Here is a 9,812-nt window from a genome sequence, read left to right as displayed (position 1 = left end):
CCCTGATTCCCTACCTATGCTGCCGAAATACCTTACAAAAGTGGCCTTTTTCGCCTGTCAATCAGGCTGGTCAGGTCGGATGGGCGTGGTCACAGTGCTGTTTCTCCCCCACATCTTGCTTATGTTCCCGTTGGTGGCGTAGTGCTTCTTGCATGCGCAAGTGCCGAATGCACTGTGCAGCTGTAGAAAAAGAGCGCGCTCGCCACTATTCAGCGGTTTCTCGGTGGGCGCGGCCATCTTCCTGAGGCCGCGCATGCGCAGATGGAGTCTCCTGCTTCCCGGGGCTTCAGGAAAATGGCCGCCGCGATGTCCATCTGCGCACGCGTGGCATCCCGCGGCCATTTTCCTGAAGCCCCGGCTCGAGATCATAAGAGGGCGCCCTCTGCTGGTTTTCCTCATATGAACTCGAGCCTGGGAGCTTTCTAGGAAAGTTCCCACGATCTAGGAACAGCCAGCAGAGGGCGCCTCACCGCAAATGCAGGTAAATATAGGTCAATGACCTACTTTACCTTCATTCCCTGGGGTTTTGCAGCCACGAGCATCAATGCATTAGCACAGCTCGTGGCTACAAAATATTTTAACCCCTTCAGATGGATTTACATCGTTGGACTTTACAGATCTGCGGATGGTAAGGATATTGTTGTTTTGTTTTTTTTTTATACAGAACGAGGGTCTTCAGTGATTGGAATGGGCATTCAATAAAATATTACAACAACCTTTGTTTTTATTTCATTTAAATAATTTTTAATAATGTGTTTGTGTATTTTTTTAACCCTTTCCTAGTATTGGATTAATAATGGATAGGTGTCATAATTGACGCCTCTCCATTATTAATTTGGCTTAATGTCACCTTACAATAGCAAGGTGGCATTAACCCTTCATTACCCCATATCCCACCGCTACACGGGAATGGGAAGAGAGTGGCCAAGTGCCAGAATAGGCGCATCTTCCAGATGTGCCTTTTTTGGGGTGGCTGGGGGCAGATGTTTTTAGCCAGGGGGGGGCCAATAACCGTGGACCCTCTCCAGGCTATTAATATCTGCCCTCAGTCACTGGCTTTACTACTCTGACGGAGAAAAATGTGCGGGAGCCCACGCCAATTTTTTCCGCCATTTAACCCTTTAATTTAGTAGATAGAACGGCCAAATTTTGCATATACACACTACTAACATTAGTAGTGTGGAATATTCAAAAAAAAGGGGGAGAAGACATGGTTTACTGTATGTAAACCATGTCTCAAATCATGTCGGGTTTAGGAAGGAGAGAGCAAAAGCCGGTAATTGAATTACCGGCTTTAACCCCTTTACCCCCAAGGGTGGTTTGCACGTCAATGACCAGGCCAATTTTTACAATTCTGACCACTGTCCCTTTATGAGGTTATAACTCCGAAACGCTTCAATGGATCCTGGTGATTCTGACATTGTTTTCTCGTGACATATTGTACTTCATGATAGTGGTAAAATTTCTTTGATAGTACCTGCGTTTATTTGTGAAAAAAACGGAAATTTGGCGAAAATTTTGAAAATTTCGCAATTTTCAAACTTTGAATTTTTATGCAATTAAATCACAGAGATATGTCACACAAAATACTTAATAAGTAACATTTCCCACATGTCTCCTTTACATCAGCATAATTTTGGAACCAATTTTTTTTTTGTTAGGGAGTTATAAGGGTTAAAAGTTGACCAGCAATTTCTCATTTTTACAACACCATTTTTTTTTAGGGACCACGTCTCATTTGAAGTCATTTTGAGGGGTCTATATGATAGAAAATGCCCAAGTTTGACACCATTCTAAAAACTGCACCCCTCAAGGTGCTCAAAACCACATTCAAGAAGTTTATTAACCCTTCAGGTGTTTAATAGGAATTTTTGGAATGTTTAAATAAAAATGAACATTTAACTTTTTTACACAAAAAATATACTTCAGCTCCAATTTGTTTTATTTTACCAAGGGTAACAGGAGAAAATGGACCCCAAAAGTTGTTGTCCAATTTGTCCTGAGTACGCTGACACCCCATATGTGGCAGTAAACCACTGTTTGGGCGCATGGGAGAGCTCGGAAGGGAAGGAGTGCCGTTTGACTTTTCAATGCAAAATTGACAGGAATTGAGATGGGACGCCATGTTGCGTTTGGAGAGCCACTGATGTGCCTAAACATTGAAACCCCCCACAAGTGACACCATTTTGGAAAGTAGACCCCCTAAGGAACTTATCTGGATGTGTGGTGAGCACTTTGACCCACCAAGTGCTTCACAGAAGTTTATAATGCAGAACCGTAAAAATAAAAAATCATATTTTTTCACAAAAATTATATTTTTGCCCCCAATTTTTTATTTTTCCAAGGGTAAGAGAAGAAATTGGACCTCAAAAGTTGTTGTCCAATTTGTCCTGAGTACGCTGATACCCCATATGTGGCAGTAAACCACTGTTTGGGCGCATGGGAGAGCTCGGAAGGGAAGGAGCGCCGATTGACTTTTCAATGCAAAATTGACAGGAATTGAGATGGGACGCCATGTTGCGTTTGGAGAGCCACTGATGTGCCTAAACATTGAAACCCCCCACAAGTGACACCATTTTGGAAAGTAGACCCCCTAAGGAACTTATCTGGATGTGTGGTGAGCACTTTGACCCACCAAGGGCTTCACAGAAGTTTATAATGCAGAGCCATAAAAATAAAACAAAATTTTTTTCCCACAAAAATTATTTTTTTAGCCCCCAGTTTTGTATTTTTCCAAGGTTAGCAGGAGAAATTGGACCCTAAATGTTGTTGTCCAATTTGTCCTGAGTACGCTGATACCCGATATGTGGGGGGGAACCACCGTTTGGGCGCATGGGAGGGCTCGGAAGGGAAGGAGCATCATTTGGAATGCAGACTTAGATAGATTGGTCTGCAGGCGTCACATTGCGTTTGCAGAGCCCCTAATGTACCTAAACAGTAGAAACCCCCCACAAGTGACCCCATATTGGAAACTAGACCCCCAAAGGAACTTATCTAGATGTGTTGTGAGAACTTTGAACCCCCAAGTGTTTCACTACAGTTTATAACGCAGAGCCGTGAAAATAAAAAATCTTTTTGTTTTCCCACAAAAATTATTTTTTAGCCCCCAGTTTTGTATTTTCCCAAAGGTAACAGGAGAAATTGGTCCACAAAAGTTGTTGTCCAATTTGTCCTGAGTACGCTGATACCCCATATGTGAGGGTAAACCCCTGTTTGGGCACACAGGAGAGCTCTGAAGGGAAGGAGCACTGTTTTACTTTTTCAACGCAGAATTGGCTGGAATTGAGATCGGACGCCATGTCGTGTTTGGAGAGCCCCTGATGTGCCGAAACAGTGGAAACCCCCCAATTATAACTGAAACCCTAATCTAAACACACCCCTAACCCTAATTCCAACGGTAACCCTAACCACACCTCTAACCCTGACACACCCCTAACCCTAATCCCAACCCTATTCCCAACTGTAAATGTAATCTAAACCCTAACCCTAACTTTAGCCCCAACCCTAACTGTAGCCCCAACCCTAACCCTAGCCCTAACCCTAACCCTAGCCCTAGCCCTAACCCTAGCCCTAACCCTAGCCCTAACCCTAGCCCTAACCCTAGCCCTAACCCTAACCCTAGCCCTAACCCTAGCCCTAACCCTAGCCCTAGCCCTAACCTTAGCCCTAACCCTAGCCCTAACCCTAACCCTAGCCCTAACCCTAGCCCTAATCCTAACCCTAACCCTAGCCCTAGCCCTAACCCTAGCCCTAACCCTAGCCCTAGCCCTAACCCTAGCCCTAACCCTAGCCCTAGCCCTAACCCTAACCCTAGCCCTAACCCTAGCCCTAGCCCTAACCCTAGCCCTAACCCTAGCCCTAATGGGAAAATGGAAATAAATACATTTTTTTTTTATTTTTCCCTAACTAAGGGGGTGATGAAGGGGGGTTTGATTTACTTTTATAGCGAGTTTTTTAGCGGATTTTTATGATTGGCAGCCGTCACACACTGAAAGACCCTTTTTATTGCAAAAAATATTTTTTGCAATACCATATTTTGAGAGCTATAATTTTTCCATATTTTGGTCCACAGAGTCATGTGAGGTCTTGTTTTTTGCGGGACGAGTTGACGTTTTTATTGAAAACATTTTCGGGCACGTGGCATTTTTTGATCGCTTTTTATTCCGATTTTTGTGAGGAAGAATGACCAAAAACCAGCTATTCATGAATTTCTATTGGGGGAGGCGTTTATACCGTTCCGCGTTTGGTAAAATTGATAAATCAGTTTTATTCTTCGGGTCAGTACGATTACAGCGATACCTCATTTATATCATTTTTTTATGGTTTGGCGCTTTTATACGATAAAAACTATTTTACAGAAAAAATAATTATTTTTGCATCACTTTATTCTCAGGACTATAACTTTTTTATTTTTTTGCTGATGATGCTGTATGGCAGCTCGTTTTTTGCGGGACAATATGACACTTTCAGCAATACCATGGTTATTTATATCTGTCCTTTTGATCGCGTGTTATTCCACTTTTTGTTCGGCAGTATGATAATAAAGCGTTGTTTTTTGCCTCGTTTTTTTTTTTTTTTTCTTACGGTGTTTACTGAAGGGGTTAACTAGTGGGACAGTTTTATAGGTCGGGTCGTTACGGACGCGGCGATACTAAATATGTGTACTTTTATTGGGTTTTTTTTTATTTAGATGAAGAAATGTATTTATGGGAATAATATATATTTTTTTTTTCATTATTTTGGAATATTTTTTTTAATTTTTTTTACACATTTGGAAAATTTTTTTTTACTTTTTTACTTTGTCCCAGGGGGGGACATCACAGATCAGTGATCTGACAGTGTGCACAGCACTCTGTCAGATCACTGATCTGACATGCAGCGCTGCAGCCTTCACTGTGAAGCCACCTCCCTCCCTGCAGGACCCGGATCCGCGGCCATCTTGGATCCGGGGCTGGAGGAAGCAGGGAGGGAGGTGAGACCCTCGCAGCAACACGATCACATCGCGTTGCTCCGGGGGTCTCAGGGAAGTCCGCAGGGAGCCCCCTCCCTGCGCGGTGCTTCCCTGCACCGCCGGCACATCGCGATCATGTTTGATCGCGGTGTGCCAGGGGTTAATTTGCCGGGGGCGGTCCGTGACCGCTCCTGGCACATAGTGCCGGATGTCAGCTGCGATAAGCAGCTGACACCCGGCCGCGATCGGCGGCACTCCCCCCGTGAGCGCCGCCGATCGGCTATGACGTACTATCCCGTTCAGGGTCAGATAAGCCCAGGGCACCTCGACGGGATAGTACGTCTAAGGTCACAGAGGGGTTAAAGCTGTCTAGCGCTGGAAGAAATATTAATATATATACATATATGTGTCTACTGACATATATATATATATATATATATACCTATTCTATGTGTACACATTTATTCTACCTATTCTACTGGAAGCTGTCAGTGTGATTTTACTGTACACCGCAATGAATTACCGGCTTTTCTTGCTAACACCGCTGCGTATTCCTCGCAAGTCACACTGCTGGTCCGTGTGTGATCCGTATTTTTGGGGCTTCCATAGACTTTCATTGACGTTTTATTTGCGCAATACGGTGACAAACGCAGCATGCTGCGATTTTCTACGGCCGTAAAAAGCCGTATAATACTGATCAGTTTAATACGGCAGATTGGAGCAGGGGCATAGAGAATAATTGTGCCGTATGTTTTGCGAGTTTTACGGACGTAGTTTCTGCGCTCTTACGTCCGTAAAACTCGCAAGTGTGACGCCGGCCTTACCGTGATCTCTTTCTCTTCAGTATTTTTCTGTCTTCAGATCAAAGATATCACAAAATGCTTCAGCCGCAGGGCAACGAGTATGGCCCATGATTAAACAGTTCTGGATGACATTGTTACAGTGTAAACATTAATTAATCATAAAAAAAACTTATTTCTCTAGTCAGTGGACACTAAGTAATTCCCGCTCCCCCCCCATTTACTGGAATATGAAGGTCTTGAGATCCATTTGTAGGAATCCAGACATTAAAGCTACCAAACAACAAATATTATCTTTTACGTTGAAAGAGATTATTGAAGAAATTTAAACAAGTTATTCAACATTTATTTAGCCTCCCTTGACAGAACAGTAGAACCATAATCATGCTGTATCACAATACTAGAGCAAGTGGGGAACAGAAATTCTTGACGCAATAACGCAACTGCCCCACAACGAAGGTGAACTTTACAACAATGCTGTGAACAGGATGAATTGTCCAGTGTTTGATGCCAGACTCCTTCAAACATCAACTACCTGCTGGTGTTCATCACCAGCGTTAAACAAAACCCAAAAATATATATATATTTTTTTTAAGGAGTCTCTGGGCCCATATGTGAATTGTGAATCTCTGTTATTACAGAGTCCAAGTTGTGTTGGTGTCATCAGAATGAATCTTAAATGCAGGTGGTTGGAGGACTGCTAATAACCCTAAAGGTACCGTCACACTAAGCGACGCTGCAGCGATACCGACAACGATGTCGATCGCTGCAGCGTCGCTGTTTGGTCGCTGGAGAGCTGTCACACAGACAGCTCTCCAGCGACCAACAATCCCGAGATCCCCGGTAACCAGGGTAAACATCGGGTTACTAAGCGCAGGTCCGGGCTTAGTAACCCGATGTTTACCCTGGTTACCAGCGTAAACGTTAAAAAAACAAACACTACATACTTACCTTCAGCTGTCTGTCCTCCGGCGCTCTGCTTTCCTCTGCACTGTCAGCGCCGGTCAGCCGGAAAGCAGAGCGGTGACGTCACCGCTGTGCTTTCCGGCTGGCTGGCGCTGACACAGGATGCAGGAGGAGTGCAGAGAAGCACAGCGCCGGGGACAGACAGCTGAAGGTAAGTATGTAGTGTTTGTTTTTTTAACATTTACGCTGGTAACCAGGGTAAACATCGGGCTACTAAGCGCGGCCCTGCGCTTAGTAACCCGATGTTTACCCTGGTTACCAGAGAAGACATCGCTGGATCGGTGTCACACACGCTGATCCAGCGATGTCTGCGGGAAGTCCAGCGACGAAATAAAGTTCTGGACTTTCCTCAGCGACCAACGATCTCCCAGCAGGGGCCTGATCGTTGGTCGCTGTCACACATAACGATTTCCTTAACGATATCGTTGCTACGTCACAAAAAGCAACGATATCGTTGACGATATCGTTATGTGTGACGGTACCTTAAGGATTTAAAGAGTGCTTTTATGATAGTATCAGGATCAACTTCAGCTGGAGGATTTTAAGCAACACTGGAGGAGGAGGATTTTGTGTTTCTTTGACAGTAACCTTCCGTCTTTGATGAGGTGTCACTTAATCTTAAGGTACCTTCACACTAAGCGACGCTGCAGCGATACCGACAACGATGTCGATCGCTGCAGCGTCGCTGTTTGGTCGCTGTGTGACAGCTCTCCAGCGACCAACGATGCCGGTAACCAGGGTAAACATCTGGTTACTAAGCGCAGGGCCGTGCTTAGTAACCCGATGTTTACCCTGGTTACCATCGTAAAAGTTAAAAAAAAACACTCCATACTTACCTTCAGCTGTCTGTCCCCGGCACTCTGCTTCCTGCACTGACTGTGAGCACAGCAGCCGGAAAGCAGAGCGGTGACGTCACCGCTGTGCTTTCCGGCTGGCTGACGCTGACACAGGATGCAGGAGGAGTGCAGAGAAGCAGAGCGCCGGGGACAGACAGCAGAAGGTAAGTATGTAGTGTTTGTTTTTTTTACTTTTATGATGGTAACCAGGGTAAACATCGGGTTACTAAGCGCGGCCCTGCGCTTAGTAACCCGATGTTTACCCTGGTTACCAGTGAAGACATCGCTGAATCGGCGTCACACACACCGATTCAGCGATGTCTGCAGGGAGTCCAGCGACGAAATAAAGTTCTGGACTTTCTGCAGCAATCAACGATGGCACAGCAGGATCCTGATCGCTGCTGCCTGTCAAACACAACGATATTGCTATCCAGGACGCTGCAACGTCACGGATCGCTAGCGATATCGTTGTGAAGTTGTTTAGTGTGAAGGTACCTTTAGAAGAAAGGGCTGGTCTGATGTTATCACACTACTATTCAAAGGAAGATTGCATTTCATTGGTTGTCTGTCTATGTATCTGTTGTTGTATTTTTTGTAGGCACCAACTGCATCTTCTTTTTGTATAAACACAACCTCTGCATCTCCTGAACTCAACAAGCAGGTGCGCTTCAAGGCACTGCATACACAGAAATGCTCCAAAATATCTTCCTCTGTGACTTTTGGATGCAAATTATTAATGGTCATTTTTTTGCCTTCTAATGAGCTAATGACAGACTCTTTATGAGTGGGCCCTACTAATGAGCTGGCCTCCTTTGTGACAAGTGTCCATGACATGTTGGTTACAGCCTTTGTTTGCAATAAAGGTGGTGATTGGCAAAGTGTCGTGCTGTGAAGACATGGGAGCTGTGTATGCATTATTCTGTAACACTTTAGTAAGAGGTAAAGTTTGCCCAAGAGAAAATGAATTTCCAGGCATTCACGGCCTTTTTTGCACATTATTTGCAGCTGTGATCTTCATCTTCTTGGTGGAGTTGTGGTAAAGTTCCAAGTCATCATCAATACAATCATCATCCATATCTAGTAAAGAGGAAATCTGTTGTTGTTTCCCAGGTTCGTTACTCTGGAACAAATAGTTATTGGCTGTGACATTTGGATATTATTGGTAATATGTATGGGTGAAGATGAAGAACCCTGTGTCATGGGTGTGTTGATAGCTACGGCGGCTGCACTCCTTTTTAAGCTTAGTTTTTTACGAGCATCCATCGGTTTGTTTGGTTTTCCTCTATACAGACACGTGGGTCTTTGGCAACATATTTCTTACGGGCATCTTTTATGCCGAGCTTCAGATGCACATCTGTTACACCAATCTTCTGACAGGCATGAAACCCATTCTGGTAATTGGTGGTGGCTAAACGACTAATCATTGTAGGCTGTATCCTGGATCTCACACCTCCCATAGCCACCGCTGTTATTAATCCTGTAAGTTCCCATTCCTGCCGTCACTAAGCCCCTTTTCCTGATCACTTCATCCAATGACTAGTCCGCCATATTTTTGCTAAAAACCTGCACCTTCCCAGCAGAAACTGTGTAGGAAAACACGTTACTGTTTTCCAGGGTGTTTATGATGCCCGTAAACAAAAAAATATTTACACACTACAGTATGTTGATGTGTACCCCCCAGGGGGAAAGGTTTGTCAGCCCATACACTTAGTGTATGGGCATTCTAAGTATAGGAGAACCGCTCCTTTGTAATGGGAAAATATTTTTATGAGGCCCTACTCCATGTTTCTTCCAAGGGGGATTGGGGGGGGGGGGTGCAAATTTGGGCCAGGCATTGCATTCACTTCATGGACAAATTTTATGGTACTAAAAAAATAGTAATAATGGGAACTTTCGTTTCATATGGCCATCGAATACGTCTTTTCAAAGGGTTATTGGGGTGCATGTAACTTTGTGGCAAGGCGGGCCTTGCATTCAATGCATAGCCTAACAGTATGGCAATACAAAAAGAATAATGTGAACTTGGTTTTCCTGTGGCCATCTAGTACGTGGGCTCAAAGGCTTATTGGGGTGTGTGCTACTTTGGGGCAGGGCAGGCCTTTCATTCAATGCATAAGCAAACAATATGAGAGACACACTTAATAATGGGAACTGTAGGGATTGGTCAGCTGCTTCAACAATGCAATTCTCCATGGCCAAGTATTCTTTAGCCTCAAAACTGCAATTCTCCACTACAGGTTCTTCAGGCTCACCACTGAA

At 44.4% G+C, this 9,812-nt stretch overlaps 1 pseudogene; it reads right to left on the bottom strand.

Moving 5' to 3' along the window:
- Positions 1–8,033: 8,033 nt before the first annotated feature.
- Positions 8,034–9,010, bottom strand: LOC138643327 (polymerase delta-interacting protein 3 pseudogene; annotated as a pseudogene).
- Positions 9,011–9,812: the final 802 nt, after the last annotated feature.

This window comes from Ranitomeya imitator, chromosome 6 (assembly GCF_032444005.1).
Source record: "Ranitomeya imitator isolate aRanImi1 chromosome 6, aRanImi1.pri, whole genome shotgun sequence".
NCBI lineage: Eukaryota > Metazoa > Chordata > Amphibia > Anura > Dendrobatidae > Ranitomeya > Ranitomeya imitator.
This window is presented reverse-complemented; position numbering and strand designations above follow the sequence as displayed.